Genomic DNA, 24,519 nt, shown 5'->3' with positions numbered 1-24,519 from the left:
CTGACCAGTGATTGAGATGGCCGAAAGGGTAGCACCTCCATTGATTAATACGATCACCTCTGCTCTTGGATCAATACTGTCTGAACTGGCTCAAAAACACAATTTTTATCTTATTTACCCAGCATCGATCAGACCCTGGTAAATTGATTTAGAATGATGATACAGAATAATATATGAAACAAAATGTCAGAGTACACAATAGCCAAGAGAAAGAAACCGAGTTTAGTTACGGGGGCCTGTGTTCAGCTCAGCCCACCTTGCAAGTTATGATGGGCCTGGGAAGTGAGATATATTATCAGATGGTGCTCGTCTGTTGGAATGAGAGGAAAGTGATTTAACAAAGGTTCCAGTTAGGCTTCAGCATAAATGTCCTAGACCCTTAAACAGGAGGGATTTGCATGTGGAATGAGCTGGAAACATCCCGCCCACCAAGCTCACTGCTGTGCAGTGCTAAGTGCTTGCAAAATGGCAGGTGGCTGATATCAAAATTCCTTCCTCGTAGTCGACTTTGCCCCACCTCTCTGTTTGCTCCTGTTCAGGTTGTTAATGATACTTTATAGTGATTATCTTTACTTTTATGAGCGATGAAGCCAGAGCATGTTATGTACATTTTATTTTCCATTCCTGTACTCTGATAATGCTTCTTGCATCTTAATTATCTGACTGGAGGGCTCTTAAAGACTTCAGAAGCCAGATGGTTTTGAAGGAGTGTTCTTTTGAAAGAAAATGTAATCCATTGTACCCCACGTGAAAAACAACACTTTAAACCTTCTAGAAGAACATATATTAAAATGTTACGGCTTTGTGTACTGGAAGTTTTCTTCACCAGGACAAAAAATGCAAATCAAGAAGAAAATGATTACTATGTTGATAACCTCAAAACTACAACAAAACTCTTTAGTCATAACTTTAACAACCAACAATAATCAAAACACACAAATATAAACCACAGTCGACATTGGATTTTTGTGTATAAAACTGATCAAAGTTTTGTAACAATATATAATTAGGACACATACTATACAAATATATATTATGGGGCACATACTCTATAAATATGTATTATATAAAATATTTTGTATCAATAATATGTATATACCTGTGTGTATGTGTGTGCAACTTTTGATAAAAACAAAAACCAAAGAAGAAAAATGGGCAAAGAATATGAACAGTAAATTCTCAGAAAAGGATAGTTAAATGGTTAATAAACTTATGAAAAGATATTTGACTGCACCAGTAGTCAGAGGAACGTAAATTAAAACAACAATAAAATAGGGCTTCCCTGGTGGCTCAGTGGTTAAGAATCTGCCTGCCAATGCAGGGGACACGGGTTCGAGCCCTGGTGCGGGAAGATCCCACATGCCGCGGAGCAACTAAGCCCGGGCACCAGAACTACTGAGCCTGTGCTCTAGAGCCCGCAAGCCACAACTACTGAGCCCTCGTGCTGCAACTACTGAAGCCTGCACGCCTAGAGCCTGTGCTGTGCAACAAGAGAAGCCACCGCAATGAGAAGCCCGCGCAGTGCAACGAGGAATAGCCCCCATTTGCCGGAACTAGAGAAAGCCCGCGCGCAGCAATGAAGACCCAACGCAGCCATAAATAAATAAATTTAAACAACAACAACAATAAAGTATTATTTCATAACCATAAGATTGGCAAATATTAAAAAGTGTGCCAATCTCAAATTGTCAGGAGTTTGTGCAAACTCTACACTGGAGAGCACTACAGGGATATGTAACTGCCCTCTGAGCTGTCCTGGCAATTTCATTCCTAATTATATAGGTTAAAGAAGAACTCATATCTGTGTTCAAAATGACACGTTCCGGAAGGTTCCTTGAGACATTTCCTATAACAGCAGAAAACTGGAAACAACTCAATTTTCCATCAGTAGAAAAACAAAATCATATGTTGTTTATTCATGCAATGAAAGATTTGTGTAGGAGATCAAATGAGTCGACTACACATACACATAGACTAACGTACAAAAGTCTCTAACAAAATTGGGGCGGGGATGGTAAGTACCAGAAGTATATGCACAGTATAATAGCATTTATGTAAAGTTTTAAATCATGTAAAACAAGTCTACGTATTTTTTCTGGATACCTAATTCACAGCACCATTTTAAAGACAAATAGGCAAAAAATAAATACCAAATAGAGGATCCATATTTTTCTGGGGGGGAAGGCAGGATGGGAATGAATGGGGAAAATAGTACAAAGAACATGGCAACTGTGTCTGTAATTTTCTGTTATTTAAGATGCTAGATACTCATAGATATATGGATGGATGGATGGATGGATGATAGATGGATAGATGGACAGATAGAAAGATAGATAGATAGAGATACATATATAGATAGATAGGTTAATGGATAAATAATTGATATTAGTTTGCTTATAATTCTCTGAGAAGAGCTATTCACAATTTGTCAGACAGTCACTATGTATAACTGTATACCAGACAATATTTATTTAGTGAAAATAATTAAGCCACTTCATTTTCTCAAGGTAAATGATGTATATGGAAGACTACCCAGGCCCTGGATTAGTGCCAATGAACTGCCCACCAGCCCCTTGATTTTGCTCCACTTCTGCCCAATTAAGTGTACTCTTGGTAGGGAAAAATTAATTTTATGTCACTTTAGGCTGGCTATAACTGGGAACTTCATTTTAATACGAAAGTTAAAAATAAAATTCCAGTGAAACCAAGGCCACCATTTTCTTCTGAATTCTTATTAGCATTTTATCTCTTCATTAGCAAAGATTTGAGAGAGCTGATTTACTTAGAATTCAGCTTCCGGAATTTATTTTCATACATATGATTTGGGGCATGTAGATTATCACTGCAAGCTATGTCAGTATTTTGTTTTCTCTTTTGTTTTACAAGATCCATTTCAAACAACTTAAGTTTTTTTTTTAACTTTTCGGCCACGCTGTGAGGCATGGGGGATCTTAGTTCCCTGACCAGGGATGGAACCCGCGTCCCCTGCAGTGGAAGCATGGGGTCTTAACCTCTGGACCACCAAGGAAGTCCCTATAGTGTCTCTATTAAAGGAAATACAAACTTGAAGGATATTTGTAGAGAGAAATATGTACAGGAGAGATTTTCAAAAGAGAGGAAGCAATTAACTTTCTGCCCTGTAAGAAAATATGTGCAAATTATTTTCAGGAATCTTAATACAAAGGTCAATTAACTCTCAGGTATTAAGAGAAATCAAATCCTATAATCCTTAACTTCTAGCAATCTCATCAACAGTCACAGAATTATTAATCTAGTCGTAAATATTCCAGAGTTACAACATTTTGAAATTTTTGAATGCATACTTGCCTAATTTTAAACATTTTCCAAAAGTTACTTCAAACAAAACATCAAGGAGCTGCAGATTATAAAATTTATTGATAATCACAGTTGATTCTATTAAACAAAATTGTGTTTCCATCCTGAGCTATTGGCCTATGGCCCTCTATGTAAACATAATTTGAGTGTCATGTTTTATTTAGATAACTGACATTTTGACCAGCATACACAATGCTTCTTGTCACTCATGAAAGTTTATATAATTTACTTTTAACTCTGAGGTTTACTGAATCTTAAAGATGTGACTCATGCATAATAAATATAACAAAGTGAAAAGAAAGAAAACCACTGCAAGTTATGGTTTGGTTGATTATCTTACACGGAAGGAAAAAGAAACAAAGAACTGCCATTCTAAATAAGACACAAATGAGAGTTTCATGTCTGGCACCAGTATGGATAACTATTTGGGTGGATACACTTTATAATATGAGCATGAGAATAGTAGGAATGAAATACACATATACCCAGTCCTCTGTGTGTGCACACACACAAACATATAACTTTGTGGTGTAATAGACACATGTATTGTTTTGTGGACGAAAAGTACACTTTGTTATGCTTACAGGGTACCTACTAGAAGATTCTTAAGAAAAATCACATGACACCAGACTCTGTCTTTGAGTGTCAAAGGGGACCAGTCAATAGCACCCCACTTCCCCACCCAAGTTCTGAAGTCATTAAGAAAATTAATGAGGTATATGGAGACCAAAATATCACCTTTATTGACATTGCTATGGCAGATCACCTGGGTTTTGTTTGGGCACAATTTAGCACTGACCCCTTAGGAAAGACTCAGCCACTTGGTTCCAGCCAACATTGGTCTGAGCTAGGTTTCCCTCCATGACTGCCCCCTTGAGACCCACGATACTTAAAAACAGAGAAGAACGTCTCCTTCCTCTTGGCTGCTGGCTTCCAGGAGAAAGGGAAAAAGATGGAGCTGGACAAGGCATGTCCCTTAAGACTCAGGCAAGTCACTCAGTGGGGGTGGGAGGGGGGCAGGCAGTAAGTGAGAGGCACGAGAAGTTGCAGCTTGTCCATCAACCATTGCAAGGACACACCAGGCATGGAGAAGTGTCCCTTCTTCTCTCCACTTAGGAAGAAAAGCAGTATTTATGTGAAGACCTGAAATCCTGGGCTCTTCAACATCACATCTATCCATCACGCAAATATTTGAGGACCTACTCTGTCCTGTGCACATTAACTGCAGAGAGTGTGCACTTCTGCGCTCTTACCCATCGGAGGATGTGGGTCCGATTGGCACAGGGCGTACGAAGGATGCACTTGTGCCCACTGTGTACTCGTACAGCAAGAGCAGTTTACGGCCAATGAAACAGAGAGTGTGGTAGGTAATCAAGATTTAGGTGGAAGCTTTAACCATGGAACAGAGGAGAATGCACCGGCTGGGGGCCTTAGGCTACTTAATATGGTACCCAAACCACAACGTACTTAGAGGTACCCAGTGTATGGGCCTCATGGTCTGATGATGGAGGGAAGGCAGAGAGGGAGGAAGGAGGGAGGAGAAAGAAAGAAAGAAGGGAGGAAGGGGAGGAAGGAAACAGAATAACCTAAAGGCTTCTATGCCCACATTGCCAATGATGCCATCATCACAGGCAAAACCAACTTCTCCACCGTTTTTCAGGTTTTACAAACCGCAGTGAACGTTTCACAGAGAAGCCAAAAGAAATACAGGGGAAAAAAACATATTCTAAGCCAGAAATATTTGAAAAGTTAGTGAATGGGAAATAAAAATATGAAAATATGATTTATAACAGTGATATTACTCATTGAAGGAGGTAATGTTCTGAGCTACCGGATTAATCAGCACTATTATTGGAATACAGAGAGAGAATCAGTGGGCTATAAAAATATCTCTGTCCAGAAAGAAAAAAGAAAAGGAAGTCCCTGGTGGTCCAGTAGTTACTCCACGCTGCTTTCGCTGCCGGGGGCCTGGGTTCAATTCCGGGTCGGGGGAACTAAGATTCCACACGACGTGCGACATGGCCAAAAAAAAAAAAAAAAAAAAAACACCAAAAAAACTTTGTCTATAAAGATAATGCTGCTAAATTTTTATAAAACATGAAATTAACAATAATGTGTGTGTATCTCTATGTATTTGCAATGTAATTTTAAAGTCAGAAGGCTCTATCCATTCTAATTTGGATGTACAGCCCTTTTTACAAAAATAACTTTGTAAAACCTTTTCTGATTACCGTTACTCACACAGGTAAGAAAAAATATTTTATTTTTGTAATATATACATGAGTAAATATAAATCCAAGCAAACGTGTTCCGAGAAGAAAATTCTGGTAATAATTTTTCTTCAGTTTTATAAATATCCTTTTTTAGCTTGGGGTACGGTCAGTTTGTTTCATTAAAGCTCCACTATTTAAGAAAGAAGAAATTATAGGGAGAAATCCAGTAACTACATGGTGCAGTGTTACCTAATTTTTTGTGAAACTTAGGAACATTAATTAAAAAAACATTTTTACAGGTAGAGAGCCTCCATTCCCATGGCCAACTGCATGCTGCAACAACCCCTCCCAGTATAGAAACGATAAAATGGCAGATGAAATATAAACTTTTTTTTTTTTAAAAGCAAATCTGAGCTGGTGACTAAGAATTAGATACTATGAAAGACCACAAATCACTGAGGTGAGTTAGCATGGGGAGGGCCGCTTGCCCTGAAAAATGTCTTCCAACCCCTGGCTGCCACAAGCCAGTCAAATATTTAAGGGGTCTCTGTGCTGAGGGCAGAAGTCCAAGGATTTGGTCTGAAAAATGAAAGTGCTGTTTGGAATCCTTGCATAAAGCCAAGATTCCCTAACAGTCACAGCCTCGGGGTTAAAGTTTGTTATCAGAATTTACACTACCGGTGTGGCCAAGTCACAATTTCTTTATAATGGCCCCAGGAATATCTGCATTTGACTGATACCCAAAGGCAGGCAGTGAAGTGGGAAAGCTTTACAGTGAATGTGAGCTCTGATGGGAGATGGTTGGTATGAAGAATCTAAGGGCAGGCTGAGTAGAAGCAGGACATCTTAGGTGATAGCCTGGGGGGACATATGTGACTTTCTCTGGTTGCTTCTAAGTTGGAAGAAGGCTGACGTTTAGGGAAAGGGGCAGACATTGACCAGGTAATGACAACTGTGGGTCAGTTTCTGCAGAGGTTGTGATCTGGCTTTGGGGTTGGCTCAAGTTCTTTTTTCGTATGTGAGCTGGCCATTGTCCATTTGATAGTCAACCTCTCAGTATAAAGCTCCAGGAATGAAGAGGGTATGGTCATAGCTCAAGAACAGACAAATAGAACAGATTGATGAGTCCAGAAAGAGACCCACACTTGATTTAGGGCAAAGGTGTCACTGCAGTTCAGGTGGGGGAAAGGTAGTCTTTTCAATAAATGGAGCTGAACAGTTGGAGATTGCCATGGCGGGCTGCGGGGGGGACCTTTGATTCATATGAGACTTTAATAGCTAAATATGTAGGTTGAAAGACTAACAACAGAGTGTACAATTACCAACTGAATACAGAGAAAAAAAGTGAAGGGGATCAGAAAATGGTACCCACAAAATATGCCATTTTGGCCTGAGGATCATTTTGAGCTACAGGCAACTTGGAACCAACAGATGCAGAGAGTTATCTGCCCTCCCCTTATCTGCCTAGAAGCAGGCATACATTTCCCTCTCAGAAAATTCACCAGTTCCTCCCCCCAGGAAGAGAGGAGCATCTCTCCTCACTCAAGGGGGGTTGGATCACAAGGTGAGTTTGCATAAGCAGACCTTTTACTAAAGCAGCCTGTATCCTGCATTCCTTGCCCACCCATTTCCAAGTCCCCACAATTTATCATCCCTTCAAGCCCAAACCATCTTTCCTTTGTTAAAGGGTAGATAAGCCCCCAAGTTTAACTATTTCTTTGCATTTCACTACTTTTCTGTGCACACAAACGTGAATAAAAATTGTGTGCCTTTTCTTCTGTTCGTCTTTCTTTTGTTAGTTTAATTCACACACTCCCAGGTAACGAAACTAAGAGGAGAGCAGGGAAGTTTTTCTTTCCCGAAAATGAACTCGGGAAAGGAAATTAAATCTAGGGCCCTGCTTGAGAGTCGTTTCAGGTTTGCATTTTCTTTTCTGGGCATCAGTAAATGCAAAATTCATGGTTTAAAAAAAAAAAGGTCTAAGACATCCATGTTAATGAACTAAATCTAATTATTAGGAGTGCAAAATAACAAAAGCATTTGCTAATGGGATACAATGGTCTGGGTTTTTAAAGACAAGGCAATAAAAGAGGGTTACATCTGTGAATGGAGCTTGCAGGACTGTCAAATGTTCTTTCAAATAATAGCCTCAAACTGAGTTTACTCTTACCCAAATTTACATAAGCATTGGATGCTAGAGAGAGGATAAGGTCTTAATGGCTTAAAGTCAGGATTTAAAAGGTTCAAAGTATTTGAATAAAATGATGTGCATTAATTAGATGCCCATATACCCACCTCCCTCCTGGCTTTTCCAAAGTTCACTTTACATCATCTTGCTTTTAACGAAAGACCTCTGCCAGTACTTGTTTTCGACAACCGAAAGAAATCCACACAAGATTTTCGATTTTATCAGAAAAGGCAGGAAGTGATTATCTTTTGCTTGTTTGGCAACAGCCATTCCAGAGGCAGTGCACAACCCCAGCAGACAGAGCAGCCCTGCCAAGCTGCCCTCCTGGGAACCAGCCTCAGCGTCCCAGCATCTAGCCACCAGAGCTGTGAACTGTGTCTGTGAGCCTCTCTGCTGTATCTCGACTTATTTTGTGCCTCTGTTAGCAAGACGTGCCCTAAGGTAATTGCTTCTTCACTTTCCACCACTTCAGCTTACGAATGGTGTCATAGGAGTGTGCCACTTTTTTTAGATCAGGGGCCTGCAATCACCGTGGCCTGCTCCCCACCAAGGTCGCCTCAAAGCCTCCTACGGGAAGGACACCTGTGGCTGACCACAAATGCATCTGCAGAGCCTCTCAGAAGAAACGGTCCACCATCTGTTACATTGGATGCATGGGCCAAGATCATGGGCAGGGCCCCAAATGGGTACACTGTTCCAGGTGGTGATGCATTAAAAAAAAAAGTCTCAGGATTGGCAGGGCTCTGAAGGTTAGAAAGAAAGAGAAGGTGGTTGATTGTTTATCCAGGGCCAGACACAGTCAATTTTCCAGGTATTGTTACCAAGGCTGTGGCCCCAAAAGCACACCCCTGCCCCTCCTTCTGGGTAAACTTGGAGAAAGCAGAAATCAACCATATCCTCTAGCTGTGTTTACATCGCAGGAAAAAGAGAGTCCAACCACATGAAAACCTGTGCAAGCTGGGTCGGCTCCAAGAGTGGGATGAAAGTTGCCCTGCAGCTCATTGGCATCTTGTTATAATAGTAAGATCTCTGCCCGACTGTGCCATGATGGTTCGACCTGCTTCTGACCCAGATGCCAAAAAGGACCCTACAAGGGCAGAAAAGAGGTGGCACCCCAGTTCCTGGAGGAACCCTGCCTTTTCCCAGAAAACCAATACGTAGCCCTCCTCCTCGGTAAGTTTGGTTTTAAAATCTTGCCTTATTCACCCTCTTGCAAGAGAAGCTGCCCTGTGAACCAAGTTCCCACTCCTCCATTCTCTGGCCATTGAATAAAGCGTGTCCTGTTTCAGTCTCAGCATGGTTTCATCATTGGCTGTGCGAATACGAAAGGGAAAAGAACCTTCCCCACCAAGGCAGGAGGTCTTGGCCGGGCTAGCGTCCAAACGGGGGTCCATACGACCAATTCAGTAACAGTGGCCTCTGGCTTTTGCAGCTGAAACAGTTGGATCTTCTAAAGACCTAAATCCACACATGCAGAAAGACATGCAGACACACATTCGTGCGTGCTTAGCCCAGCCTCTGAGTGAGTATCACCTCTGTCCCTCAAGACCACGACCAGGGCAAAGAACCTTGCTTGCTTCTTACAGCCCCGTGGTGAGCCCTTACAACAGATCTGTTGTCAGATGCAGGAAAGTTGAGGGATGAACAGCCCACGCCGGACAGAAATGCAATGGTTATTTCAAATGAAACGCTTAGGGGCAAATTGAGGCTGCTTAGTCCTTGGACAAATTCTCCTCCAGTGAAGAAGTCAGCTACCATCGCTGCTGTTTGGCAGACTCATGTATTTCAAAGAGAGAAGAAAGAACTTACCATTAAAGTAAAATAAAGTAAATATTCTAAGAAAAGGGAAGGAGGACATCTCATCCCTTATGTTTGTTTATTTTTAATTACTATTATTATTTTTTGGCCACGTGGCAGGCGGGATCTTAGTTCCCTGACCAGGGGTCGAACCCGTGACCCCTGCATTGGAAGCGCAGAGTCTTAACCACTGGACCGCCAGGGAAGTCCCTCTCATCTCTTATTTTTATTTTTATTATCATTTATTTATTTATTTATTTGGTTGCTCCGGGTCTTAGTTGCGGCACGCGGGATCTTCATTGTCGCGTGCAGGATCTTTGTTGCAGCGTGTGGGATCTAGTTCCCTGACCAGGGATTGAACCTGGGCCTCCTGCAGTGGGAGCGTGGAGTCTTAACCACTGGACCGCCAGGGAAGTCCATCTCATCCCTTATTTTTAAAAGGGAAAATTAAGTCTTTTATTTTTCATTGGTATTTGCCCTTATAGTGCCTGGCGGGTCCACGTGGGTGCTTGATACCACCTCCCTTGGCGTTCTTCTGTGGTTGTTCAAAATGCCCTCACGTTTTCCAAAATCAAGTCAGTTGTGCTAAGTGCTGAGACTGCCTTTAAAAACCTAATTGGAGAAGGGAGAAAAATATTTTAATTCCATCCACCTAATGTGATGTCGTTTTAAAAGAAACCAGCCTACTCTCTGGCTCTGTAAGTGGTCACTCCTGGTGGGATGGAAGGGGCCTCAGTGTTTGTGTGTCTGCCCCTTCTCCAGGCTTTCAAGAGGATCCAAAAGAGACACATCAGGGACCTCCCTGGAGGTCCAGTGGTTAAGACTCCGCTCCCAATGAAGGGGGTGCGGGTTCAATCCCTGGTCAGGGAAATAAGATCCCACATGCCAAGTGGCGAGGCAAAAAAAAAAAAAAAGATATTCATGGAACCATGACAACTTGAACTTTGATGAGGATGGGGTGAGTGGATTCTTCCTCGTGCTAAGCCTGGAAAACTACTAAGACACTTGGGAACAGAAAAATGTTGTCCAGGCAAACCTGGAGAATACTGATGGCTTTAAAATCCATTACCACATCCAAAAATGATACCCTTTCCAGAAAAAACCATAATTCGAGAAGATACATACACCCCTATGTTCATAGTAGTACTGTTTACAATAGCCAAGACATAGAAACAACCTAAATGTCCATCGACAGATGAATGGATAAAGAAGATGTGGTCCATATATACAATGGAATACTAGTCAACCATGAAAAAGAATGAAATAATGGCATTTACAGCAACATGGATGGACCTAGAGATTGTCGTACTGAGTGAAGTAAGTTAGACAGTGAAAGACAAATATCATACGATATCACTTATATGTGGAATCTAAAAAAAGTGTACAAATGAACTTATTTACAAAACAGAGAGTCACAGATGTAGAAAACAAACTTATGGCTACCAAGGAGGGGGAGGGGAGGGATAAATTGGAAGATTGGGATTGACACATACACACTACTATATATAAAATAGGTAACTAATAAGGACCTACTGTATAGCACAGGGAACTCTACTCACTACACTGTAATGACCTACATGGGGAAAGAATCTAAAAAAGAGCGGATATATGTATATGTATAAGTGATTCACTTTACTGTATACCTGAAACTAACACAACATTGTAAATCAACTATACCCCAATAAAAATTTTAAAAAAGAAAAGAAAACAAAACAAAACAAATGCTATAGGAATCCAAACTACAACCAAGGTCAAGACCAACAGCTGAAATCTATGACAGTGCTTTGCAAACTTGCCTGAACAAAAGAAAACCGCAAGCATCTTGCTGAAATTCCAGACTCCTAACCAAATTCATGGAGTCCTAAAAAGTTAGAATTCTGTACACGTCACAAGCACCCTCGGTTTATTCTTAGGATCAAGAGCATTGAAGAAGCAACACTTTAAGATGAATTGAGAGGGAAGAGAAAAAGAGAAAAGGGATCAGCCATGAAGCTGCCAGTGATAGAAGATGCTTTAAGAATCACACTGTTCTCTAAATTGCAAACCTTCTTGCATTAATTATCTATATCTGTGCAGCAAATTACCATAAGCTTAGTGGCTTACCCCAGCACACGCTTATTATGTCATGGTTCCTGTGGATCAGGAATCTGGGCACAGCTCGCCTGGGTCTTCTGTCCAATGTTGCAATCAAGGCTGTGCTCTCATCTGAGGGTCAAGTGGGGAAGGACCGACTTCTAAGCTCACGTGGTTGCTGGAACTCAAGGAATTCAGTTCCTTGTGAAGTGGAGGACTGAGGGCCTTGGTTTCTTGCTGGCCATTGGCTGAATACAGCTCTCAGTTCCCTGCCATGTGGGGCTCCTGAGACATGGCAGCTTACTCATTCAGAGCCAGCAAAGGAGAGAGGCTCTGAGCAATAGGGAATTTACAATCTTATCTAACATAATCACAGAAGAGGCAGCACACAGCCTCTGCTGTATTCTGTTGGTGCGAAGCAAGTCACAGGGCCTGTCTACACACGCGAGAAGGGTGTAGATTCTAGGAGCGGGGCTTCAGGAGTCAGCCTAGAGTCTAATAAACAGCAGACTAGTGCAGCCACTAAGAGTGGGCATAGAGATGTGGCACATATATACACTGGAATATTACTCAGCCATAAAAAAGAATGAAATAATGCCATTTGCAGCAACAAGGATGGACCTAGAGATGATCATACTAAGTGAAGCAAGTCAGACAGAGAAAGACAAATATCATATGATATCACTTATATGTGGAATCCGCAAAAAGGGTACAAATGAACTTACCTACACAGCAGAAAGAGTCACAGATGCAGAAAACAAACTTATGGTTACCAGGGGGTCGGGGGAGTGATAAATTGGGAGATTGGGATTGACATATACACACTACTTATATAAAATAGATAGCTAATAAGGACCTACTGTATAGCACAGGGAACTCTACTCAATACTCTGTAATGACCTATATGGGAAAAGAATCTAAAAGAGACTGGATATATGTATACATATAACTGAATCACTTTGCTGTACACCTGAAACTAACACAGCATTGTAAATCAACTATACTCCAATAAAAATTGAAAAAAAAAACAAAAAAAAAAGACTGGGCATGGAGTCTAGAGTCTAGAGTCAGAACGCCAGGGTTCTTATGTCTGGTAACCCAGCTTACCAAAGTACTAACCTTGACCTTTCCTTACTGTCATGTATCCTCAGTTTACAGATCTGCACAATGGGATTTAAAATGGTATATACTTCCCACACATACAGAAAACAAACTTATGGTTTCCAAAGGGGAAACGGTTGGGGGAAGGATAAATAGGAGTTTGGGATTAACAGATACACACGACTATACATGAAATTTTTTTATACATAAAAAAAGGACCTACTGTATAACACAGGGAACTCTAATCAATATTTTGTAATAACCTATAAGGGAAAAGAATCTGAAAAGTATATATATATGTATGCATAACTGAATACCTTTGCTGTACATCTGAAACTAACACAACATTGTAAATCAACTATACTCCAATTAAAAAAAAATTAAAAATGGTATATACTTTATAATGTTGCTGTGACGGTCATTTGAATTACTACTTGCAATGAGCTTGGTCAAATGGCCAGGACACATTAATAGTTCTATAAATAAGAGGTTAGCATTGCCATTATTTCCATAACATACTTGGCTATGCCATATTCAAGGCCCATTCTCTCTTTTATCCAGTATTAGCGAACAAGAAAGCATGTGTTCCTGTACACGGGGTGTAAGAGCAAGGCACCTTTTTAAATGTGTCCGCAGAAATGCTTGGTGCAAAAAAAATTTTTTTAATTAACAAAAAGTGCTTGGTGTGAAATGAACAGCATGTGCCCCTGTCACATCGTTGCTATGTGGGCTCAAAATGGAACCGTTTGCTCACTCAGTGAGCATGGATGGTGGCAGGCATTGCCGCATGATGGGTAGATAACCGCCATGCCCAAAACGCTGAGATGTATTACCTTAACTGTAATCAACTGTTTAAGAGAGTGATGAATAAGACACTATGGCAGCTCATATGGAAGAGGATCACTTCAGGCTGAAAACTCCCCAGAGAGGGCATCTAAGGAAAGGTCAGTAAATAAAGTAAATCACTATTGGAAAGTCTATAAAAAGCAAGTTATTCAAAACTCGCTGGGTGAGTGCATTATTTGGCCCAAAGGAGTAAAGTTCTGCTTGTTTTGCAAAATGATATTGGGCTCGTCCGTGGTATTCCTCGGGGCTGGGATTGACCATCTGCTAGAATCATTCCACAGGGGTGGTTGGACCCCCTTCTGCCCACAAGCTGGTTTAGTGGTCAAGACAGATGACGCGGAGGACTTCCCTGGTGGTCCAGTGGCTAAGACTCCATGCTTCCAATGCAGGGGGCTCGGGTTCGATCCCTGGTCAGGGAACTGAGATCCTACATGCCGCATGGACAAAAAAATAAATTGAAAAAAAAAAAAAAAGACGGATGATGCCATGTGCATGAAGAATGTATGAAAAGGTTTACTACTCACATCATGAGGCTTTCTAGGGAGGACAGGGCAGGCTCCTGAGAGGGTACCAAAAGGCTTGAGAGAGCAGGGAAAGCTTTTATAAGGTTAGGTTGTGATCCTGGGGTGAGGGTTCCTAAACACAGTACTACTGTTTGCATAGTTTAAACCTCCCACCCTGGGCAAGGAGGGTACACCTGGATATCCTCATCAGCCTGGCCAGGTGTGGACAGAAGGGGACAGGGCAGAGGTGGGCTTGAAAGCGGCCAGCAGCCCAATGTCAACAATGGAGTGAGCTCTTCAGCAGAGCGCCTTCTTTATACAAGTCAAGTTAACTGGGTCACAAGGATTCACCTACTTGCCTGGGGTCCTAAGTCAAACCAAGATCTCCAGGAACAAGCCAGGATGAGACTTTGCTACCTGGGCCCCAGCTTAAGCTGGGGCCAGCTTTCCGTTCAGAGTAGATCATGAGAACAACAAAGGGTCTTCCCCTGCATGTGAGATCTTGAAATGCACATTCAAGGGGTGGGAGATCATTGAAGAGAAATCATACAACCCTGACCACAACAGAGAAGATGGAGAGATTGGAAATCTGAGAAAAAGGACTCAGCCTGTTACAGGATATATATCATCATTTCCAGCTTTTGTGGTTAAACCTCAGATTAAACACAAGGATTCTATGCGATGATTTCTTTATTTCTATTTTTAAAATATTTTTTTAAATGATATCCTTTTATTTATTTATTTATCTATTTATTTATTTACTTTATTTTTTGGCCACACCTTGCAGCATGCGGGATCTTTTGTTCCCCAGCCAGGGATCGAACCCGTGCTCCCTGCAGTGAGAGCACAGAGGCCTAACCACTGGACCACCAGGGAAGCCCCTGGATTTCTTTTTTTTTTTTAAAGGCGTTTTCAGGAGCATTCCCTGGCGGTCCAGTGGTTAAGAGTCCGCACTTCCAATGCAGGGGGCGTGGGTTTGATCCCTGGTCACGGAACTAAGATCCCTCATGCAGCATGGTGAGGCCAAAAAATTTAAAAAAAACATTTTTTTAAAAAAGGCATTTTTATGGCTCAAATTAAGCACAAGAATTCTCTGTACGGATTCCTTTATAAGTGGCTTTTGTGTATCAGGGCTGTGAATTCCATATCTCCAGAGGAGACAGCTCAAAGCTCTTCATTATTACACTATTATTATTTAATAAACAGTGATCATTATCACCTCCTCCTCTTAAAGAGGGCTGGCTTTCTTTCCAGACTATGAGACATTTTCAGAGATGAGGGTCCTCCACTGAAGAGTCTGCCTCTCAGAAGAAGTAAATAGAGGTCAAGGACAACAGCCAAGGACTCCAGTATCTAAGATGCCTCCTACCACCAGCTAACAATGCCTCTTAACATGGGGACAAGAGACTTTCAGTTCTCATTCTCCAAAACCCATTTATCTTTGTCAGTCACCAAATCCAATTAACCAACATAAGTGTTAGAGACTTCACTGGCAGATGTTCTCTGTTGTAATGCAATCTCCTTTTAAAGTGTTTAAAGGACCCTTTGAATAAAGCTCAAAGGGAAAAAGAGCGGGCCATGCTTCCACTGTCTGAGAAGTTGTTCTACTTTTCTGCCAGTAGACACGCACTCAGGCAGTTCTACAGGCGTCCATTCTGTGCTGGGCACTGGGTTTGGCATGGGAAATATACTGATGATTAACCAGAAAGATAAACAAGCAAGCCTAGGGTGACACAAGGCGTGTTATACTAAAGGAACATGCATGGTGCTAACAGGAGCAGGAGTCAACTCAGACCACTCCAGGGATGAAATTCAACTCATCACGACCTAGATCCAGAAGACTCTTCCTTTGTCAAGACCTCCTGAATGTTTGCTTATTCCATTTACTATGGATGAGCATTTGGGTGGTTTCTTGTTTGAGGGGATCATAAACAGTGCTGCTGAAAAAAAAAACAAACATTCTTTTCCGTGTGGATGTGGATGAAATGTGTGGATTTCTAAGCATGCAATTGCTGAGTCTTTAGGTTATATATTCTACTTTAGTGGGTACCTCCAATCAGTTTTCCCACCTGACCAGTTTATACCCCCTGAGAGAGTTCCCGTGGCTCCACATCTTCACCAACACCTGATGTTGTCTGTCTTTTTCATTTTAGCAGATTCTGGAGGTTGTATAGTGGTATCACACGGTGGTTTCAATTTGCCTTCTCCTGATGACTAATAAACTTGGGAAGTTTTTAATAGGTTTACTGACTATTTAGACCATCTATTATTATTATTATTAAATACTATTGGCCAAGTTGTGCAGCTTGTGGGACCTTAGTTCCCCGACCAGGGATTGAACCTGGGCCTGGTGGCAGTGAAAGTGCTGAGTCCTAACCACTGGACCACCAGGGAATTCCCTAGACAGTCTCTTTTTAAAGTGCCTATTCAACCCCATCTTTCAACTGAGTTTTCTACATTTTTGATATTGACTTATATATTCTTTATATATTCAGTATACACACACACACACACACTTCTCACTCCTTTAATGTTGTCTTTTGATGAACAGAAGTTGTAAATATTTTTATTTTTGATTGTGGTATAATTTCAGCATCCCTGATGGCTCCACTTCCCATCCGTGAATACTCAAAAGCACTCATTTCAGCCATGGTCTTTAACGAATGCATCCACTAGAGTTTCCAACAAGTTGAGCCTTGTGTATTTGCTTAAATCATCACACCTAGAACATGATCTCCACCCCAAAAGGACTGTCTTCTTCATCAGAATAGGAGCTTAATAACTCCTGGTTTCTATTTTTAATAAAGGTGAACACTTAAGTAACACTAGTTATTTACTGTAAAAAATCAGCAGGCAGTTTAAAAATTTTGAAATCAGAGGATAATTTCATATCAAATGAATATCCTCTCCATGCACTAGAGGTAGTTTTTGTACAATAGATGAATCCCAAATTTACCTGGATTACTCATCAGATTTACTTGTTGAGCTACAGTCAATTTGCTTTTATTCACACATCTATATGGCTTTGCCCATAGGAAAGTATAATTAGGAACACAGTACCTCTTGAAATGCTAGATCAAGGCGGGCTTTTAGCTGAAGCTTTCACAATCAGGATGCCTGAGAGCCTAGTTAACAGGGAAACTACCCAGCTGGTGCGGTAGTGAACAGAGAAAACAAAAACGAAGGGTGGGGAAATCTAATCTGATGTGATCTCATGTAGGATAGAAATAGGGACTGAGCCTCCCTACTGCTGCTGGTAACATCAAGGATCTGGGTGGGAAAGCATCTCTGAGTCTTATAAAGACGAGGTAACACGCAGGAGAGAAAAGAACTGCTGGTGATTACCAGGTCCATCAATTCACCAGAGCAGCTGTCCAAGAGGGGTGATCACTCAGGGTTTAAGGAGTTGGAAAAAGGGAGAAAAGAAGGGCTGGCTGCAGTCCAAGGATAATAAACTTCAGCAACTGACAGGAGGGAGAGAGAGAGAGACAGAGGCTTCAGGACGAGGAGAGGCTTACATGTTGAAACGCAGACGATTACGGTGGTTTTATAAATGTCTAATACTCTGCAACTTCTGTTCTTGGCCTAACTCCTGGAGAACAGCTACTGGCCAGCTCTGCCTGGATTAGCCTTCGCTGAGAAAAAAGTTTGAAACTGAAAATGCCAAGATTCAGGCTGAAGTCAGTTTGGATCCCGGGAACGTTCCTGTCACTATGGCATGAACAGAAGATTTGCCGTCAGTGAAAGGGACCACGAGAATGACACACGTTTAAAGCGGGCTTCAAACAGGTGAATATGGAGAAATATTACGTAACCTACTCTTTCCTTCGTGGTGTAGCTAAGAGATTTAGTTTATCCAGATACTGTTGGAAGCCTCTCATGATGTCATTAAATAGCTAAGAGCATACGATAAGAACTCAGTTCCTCACGGTGGTCGGATCTCTGAATGGGTTTGCGTGTACATCAGATTTCCAGGGCATCTTGTCCAAATGCAGATTCTGATTCGGATGTGGCCCAAGGTTCTGCATTCCTAACAAACTCCCAGGGGATGTTTATATGCTGCTGGTTCACAGACTATATCTTGTGGAGGAAGATTAAAAATCTAGGGTCAGGGGAGGAGGGGCAAGATGGCGGAAGAGTAAGACGCGGAGATCACCTTCCTCCCCACAGATACATGAGAAATACATCTACACGTGGAACTGCTCCTACAGAACACCCACTGAACGCTGGCAGAAGACGTCAGACCTCCCAAAAGGCAAGAAACTCCCCACGTACTTGGGTAGGGCAAAAGAAAAAAGAAATAACAGAGACAAAAGAATAGGGACGGGACCTGCACCAGTGGGAGGGAGCTGTGAAGGAGGAAAGGTTTCCACACAGTAGGAACCCCTTCGTGGGTAGAGACTGCGGGTGGCGGAGGGGGGAAGCTTCGGAGCCACGGAGGAGAGCGCAGCCACAGTGGTGCGGAGGGCAAAGCGGAGATTCCCGCACAGAGGAGCGGTGCCGACCAGCACTCACCAGCCCGAGAGGCTTGTCTGCTCAGCCGCCGGGGCGGGCGGGGCCTGGGAGCTGGGGCTCGGGCTTCGGTGCTAGCCGGGAGGGAGTCCGGGAAAAAGACTGCAGCTGCCGAAGAGGCAAGAGAATTTTTCTTGCCTCTCTGTTTCCTGGTGCGCGAGGAGAGGGGATCCAGAGCGCCACCTAAACGAGCTCCAGAGACGGGCGCGAGCCGCGGCCATCAGCGCGGACCCCAGAGACGGGCATGAGACGCTAAGGCTGCTGCTGCCGCCACCAAACAGCCTGTGGGCGAGCACAGGTCATCCTCCACACCGCCCCTCCCGGGAGCCTGTGCAGCCCGCCACGGCCAGGCTCCCGTGATCCGGGGACAACTTCCCCGGGAGAGCGCACGGCGCGCCTCAGGCTGCTGCAACGTCACGCCGGCCTCTGCCGCCGCAGGCTCGCCCCGCCTCCTCCGTACCGCTCCCTCCCCCCGGCCTGACTGAGCCAGAGCCCCCGAAGCAGCTGCTCCTTTAACCCCGTTCTGTCTGGGCGGGGAACAGACGCCCTCAGGCGACCTACATGCAGAGGCGGGTCCAAATCCAAAGCTGAACCCCGGGAGCTGTGCGAACAAAGAGAAAGGGAAATCTCTCCCAGCAGCCTCAGAAGCAGCGGATTAAAGCTCCACAAACAACTTGATGTGCCTGCATCTGTTGAATACCTGAATAGACAACGAATCATCCCAAATTTAGGAGGTGGACTTCGGGAGCAGGATATATTAATTTTTCCCCTTTTCCTTTATCTGTGAGTGTATATGTGTATGCTTCTGAGTGAGATTTTGTCTGTATAGCTTTGCTCTCACCGTTAGGCCTAGGGTTAGGTCCGTCGGGTTTTTTTTTTTTTTTTTTTTTACTTAAAAAATTTTTTTCCCCTAATACATGTTTTCCTAATAATTTTTTCCTTATTTTCTATTTTTAAAAAATTACAAAAAATTTTTTAATAAGTTTTTTCATATTTTTTATTTAAAAAAAATTTTTTTTTCTTAAATTTTTTTCTTAATAATTTTTTTCTTATTTTTTATTATAAAAATTAATAAATCTATTTTTAAAAATTAAAAAAAATTTCTTAATAAATTTATTCTTAATAATTTTTTATTATTTTTTATTATAATAGCTTTATTTTATTTTATTTTATCCTCTTTCTTTCTTTCTTTCTTTCTATTTTTTTCTCCCTTTTATTCTGAGCCGTGTGGATGAAAGGCTCTTGGTGCTCCAGCCAGGCATCAGGGCTGCGCCTCTGAGGTGGGAGAGCCAACTTCAGGACACTGGTCCACAAGAGACCTCCCAGCTCCACGTAATACCAAACGGCGAAAATCTCTCAGAGATCTCCATCTCAACATCAAGACCCAGCTTCACTCAACGACCAGCAAGCTACATTGCTGGACACCCTATGCCAAACAACTAGCAAGACAGGAACACAGCCCCATCCATTAACAGAGAGGCTGCCTAAAATCATAATAAGGCCACAGACACCCCAAAACACACCACCCGACGTGGACGTGCCCACCAGAAAGACAACATCCAGCCTCATCCACCAGAACACAGGCACTAGTTCCCTCCACCAGGAAGCCTACACAACCCACTGAACCAACCGTAGCCACTGGGGACAGATACCAAAAACAACGGGAACTACGAACCTGCAGCCTGTGAAAAGGAGACCCCAAACACAGTAAGATAAGCAAAATGAGAAGACAGAAAAACACACAGCAGATGAAGGAGCAGGGTCAAAACACACCAGACCTAACAAATGAAGAGGAAATAGGCAGTCTACCTGAAAAAGAATTCAGAATAATGATAGTAAGGATGATCCAAAATCTTGGAAATAGAATAGACAAAATGCAAGAAACATTTAACAAGGACGTAGAAGAACTAAAGAGGAACGAAGCAACGATGAAAAACACAATAAATGAAATTAAAAATACTCTAGATGGGATCAATAGCAGAATAACTGAGGCAGAAGAACGGATAAGTGACCTGGAAGATAAAATGGTGGAAATAACTACTGCAGAGCAGAATAAAGAAAAAAGAATGAAAAGAACTGAGGACAGTCTCAGAGACCTCTGGGACAACATTAAACGCACCAACATTCGAATTATAGGGGTCCCAGAAGAAGAGAAAAAGAAAGGGACTGAGAAAATATCTGAAGAGATTATAGTTGAAAACTTCCCTAATATGGGAAAGGAAATAGTTAATCAAGTCCTGGAAGCACAGAGAGTCCCATACAGGATAAATCCAAGGAGAAACACGCCAAGACACATATTAATCAAACTATCCAAAATTAAATATAAAGAAAACATATTAAAAGCAGCAAGGGAAAAACAACAAATAACACACAAGGGCATCCCCATAAGGTTAACAGCTGATCTTTCAGCAGAAACTCTGCAAGCCAGAAGGGAGTGGCAGGATATACTTAAAGTGATGAAGGAGAAAAACCTACAACCAAGATTACTCTACCCAGCAAGGATCTCATTCAGATTTGATGGAGAAATTAAAACCTTTACAGACAAGCAAAAGCTGAGAGAGTTCAGCACCACCAAACCAGCTTTACAACAAATGCTAAAGGAACTTCTCTAGGCAAGAAACACAAGAGAAGGAAAACATCTACAATAACAAACCCAAAACATTTAAGAAAATTGGAACAGGAACATACATATCGATAATTACCTTAAATGTAAGTGGATTAAATGCTCCCACCAAAAGACACAGACTGGCTGAATGGATACAAAAACAAGACCCATATATATGCTGTCTACAAGAGACCCACTTCAGACCTAGAGACACATACAGACTGAAAGTGAGGGGATGGAAAAAGATATTCCATGCAAATGGAAATCAAAAGAAAGCTGGATTAGCAATTCTCATATCAGACAAAATAGACTTTAAAATAAAGACTATTACAAGAGACAAAGAAGGACACTATATAATGATCAAGGGATCAATCCAAGAAGAAGGTATAACAATTGTAAATATTTATGCACCCAACATAGGAGCACCTCAATACATAAGGCAAATACTAACAGCCATAAAAGGGGAAATCGACAGTAACACAATCATAGTAGGGGACTTTAACACCCCACTTTCACCAATGGACAGATCATCCAAAATGAAAATAAATAAGGAAACACAAGCTTTAAATGGTACATTAAACAAGATGGACTTAATTGATATTTATAGGACATTCCACCCAAAAACAACAGAATACACATTTTTCTCAAGTGCTCATGGAACATTCTCCAGGATAGATCATATCTTGGGTCACAAATCAAGCCTTGGTAAATTTAAAAGAATTGAAATCGTATCAAGTATCTTTTCCGACCACAACGCTATGAGACTAGATATCAATTACAGGAAAAGATCTGTAAAAAATACAAACACACGGAGGCTACACAATACACTACTTAATAACGAAGTGATCACTGAAGAAATCAAAGGGGAAATCAAAAAATACCTAGAAACAAATGACAATGGAGACACGACGACCCAAAACCTATGGGATGCAGCAAAAGCAGTTCTAAGAGGGAAGTTTATAGCAATACAAGCCTACATCAAGAAACAGGAAACATCTCAAATAAACAACCTAACCTTGCACCTAAAGCAATTAGAGAAAGAAGAACAAAAAAACCCCAAAGCTAGCAGAAGGAAAGAAATCATAAAGATCAGATCAGAAATAAATGAAAAAGAAATGAAGGAAACAATAGCAAAAATCAATGAAACTAAAAGCTGGTTCTCTGAGAAGATAAACAAAATTGATAAACCATTAGCCAGACTCATCAAGAGAAAAAGGGGGAAGACTCAAATCAATAGAATTAGAAATGAAAAAGGAGAAGTAACCACTGACACTGCAGAAATACAAACGATCATGAGAGATTACTTCAAGCAACTCTATGCCAATAAAATGGACAACCTGGAAGAAATGGACAGATTCTTAGAAATACACAACCTGCCGAGACTGAACCAGGAAGAAATAGAAAATATGAACAGACCAATCACAAGCACTGAAATTGAAACTGTGATTAAAAATCTTCCAACACACAAAAGCCCAGGACCAGATGGCTTCACAGGCGAATTCTATCAAACATGTAGAGAAGAGCTAACACCTATCCTTCTCAAACTCTTCCAAAATATTGCAGAGGGAGGAACACTCCCCAACTCATTCTACGAGGCCACCATCACCCTGATACCAAAACCAGACAAAGATGTCACAAAGAAAGAAAACTACAGGCCAATATCACTGATGAACATAGATGCAAAAATCCTCAACAAAATACTAGCAAACAGAATCCAACAGCACATTAAAAAGATTATACACCATGATCAAGTGGGGTTTATTCCAGGAATGCAAGGATTCTTCAATATACGCAAATCAATCAACGTGATACATCATATTAACAAATTGAAGGAGAAAAACCATATGATCATCTCAATAGATGCAGAGAAAGCTTTCGACAAAATTCAACACCCATTTATGATAAAAGCCCTGCAGAAAGTAGGCATAGAGGGAACTTTCCTCAACATAATAAAGGCCATATATGACAAACCCACAGCCAACATTATCCTCAATGGTGAAAAACTGAAACCATTTCCACTAAGATCAGGAACAAGACAAGGTTGCCCACTCTCACCACTATTATTCAACATAGTTTTGGAAGTGTTAGCCACAGCAATCAGAGAAGAAAAAGAAATAAAAGGAATCCAAATCGGAAAAGAAGAAGTAAAGATGTCACTGTTTGCAGATGACATGATACTATACATAGAGAATCCTAAAGATGCTACTAGAAAACTACTAGAGCTAATCAATGAATTTGGTAAAGTAGCAGGATACAACATTAATGCACAGAAATCTCTTGCATTCCTATATACTAATGATGAAAAATCTGAAAGTGAAATTAAGAAAACACTCCCGTTTACCATTGCAACAAAAAGAATAAAATATCTAGGAATAAACCTACCTAAGGAGACAAAAGACCTGTATGCAGAAAATTATAGGACACTGATGAAAGAAATTAAAGATGATACAAACAGATGGAGAGATATACCATGTTCTTGGATTGGAAGAATCAACATTGTGAAAATGACTCTGCTACCCAAAGCAATCTACAGATTCAATGCAATCCCTATCAAATTACCACTGGCATTTTTCACAGAACTAGAACAAAAAATTTCACAATTTGTATGGAAACACAAAAGACCCCGAATAGCCAAAACAATCTTGAGAACGAAAAATGGAGCTGGAGGAATCAGGCTCCCTGACTTCAGACTATATTACAAAGCTACAGTAATCAAGACAGTTTGGTACTGGCACAAAAACAGAAATATAGATCAATGGAACAGGATAGAAAGCCCAGAGATAAGCCTACGCACATATGGTCACCTTATCTTTGATAAAGGAGGCAAGCATATACAGTGGAGAAAAGACAGCCTCTTCAATAAGTGGTGCTGGGAAAACTGGACAGGTACATGTAAAAGTATGAAATTAGAACACTCCCTGACACCATACACAAAAATAAACTCAAAATGGATTAAAGACCTAAGTGTAAGGCCAGACACTATCAAACTCTTAGAGGAAAACATAGGCAGAACACTCTATGACATAAATCACAGCAAGATCCTTTTTGACCCAGGTCCTAGAGAAATGGAAATAAAAACACAAATAAACAAATGGGACCTAATGAAACTTAAAAGCTTTTGCACAGCAAAGGAAACCACAAACAAGACCAAAAGACAACCCTCAGAATGGGAGAAAATATTTGCAAATGAAGCAACTGACAAAGCATTAATCTCCAAGATTTACAAGCAGCTCATGCAGCTCAATAACAAAAAAACAAACAACCCAATCCAAAAATGGGCAGAAGACCTAAATAGACATTTCTCCAAAGAAGATATACAGATGGCCAACAGACACATGAAAGAAT

This window comes from Eubalaena glacialis, chromosome X, assembly GCF_028564815.1.
Source record: "Eubalaena glacialis isolate mEubGla1 chromosome X, mEubGla1.1.hap2.+ XY, whole genome shotgun sequence".
In the NCBI taxonomy this organism is placed as follows: Eukaryota; Metazoa; Chordata; class Mammalia; order Artiodactyla; family Balaenidae; genus Eubalaena; species Eubalaena glacialis.
The sequence above is the reverse complement of the archived record's forward strand: the minus strand, read 5'-3'. Positions refer to the sequence as shown.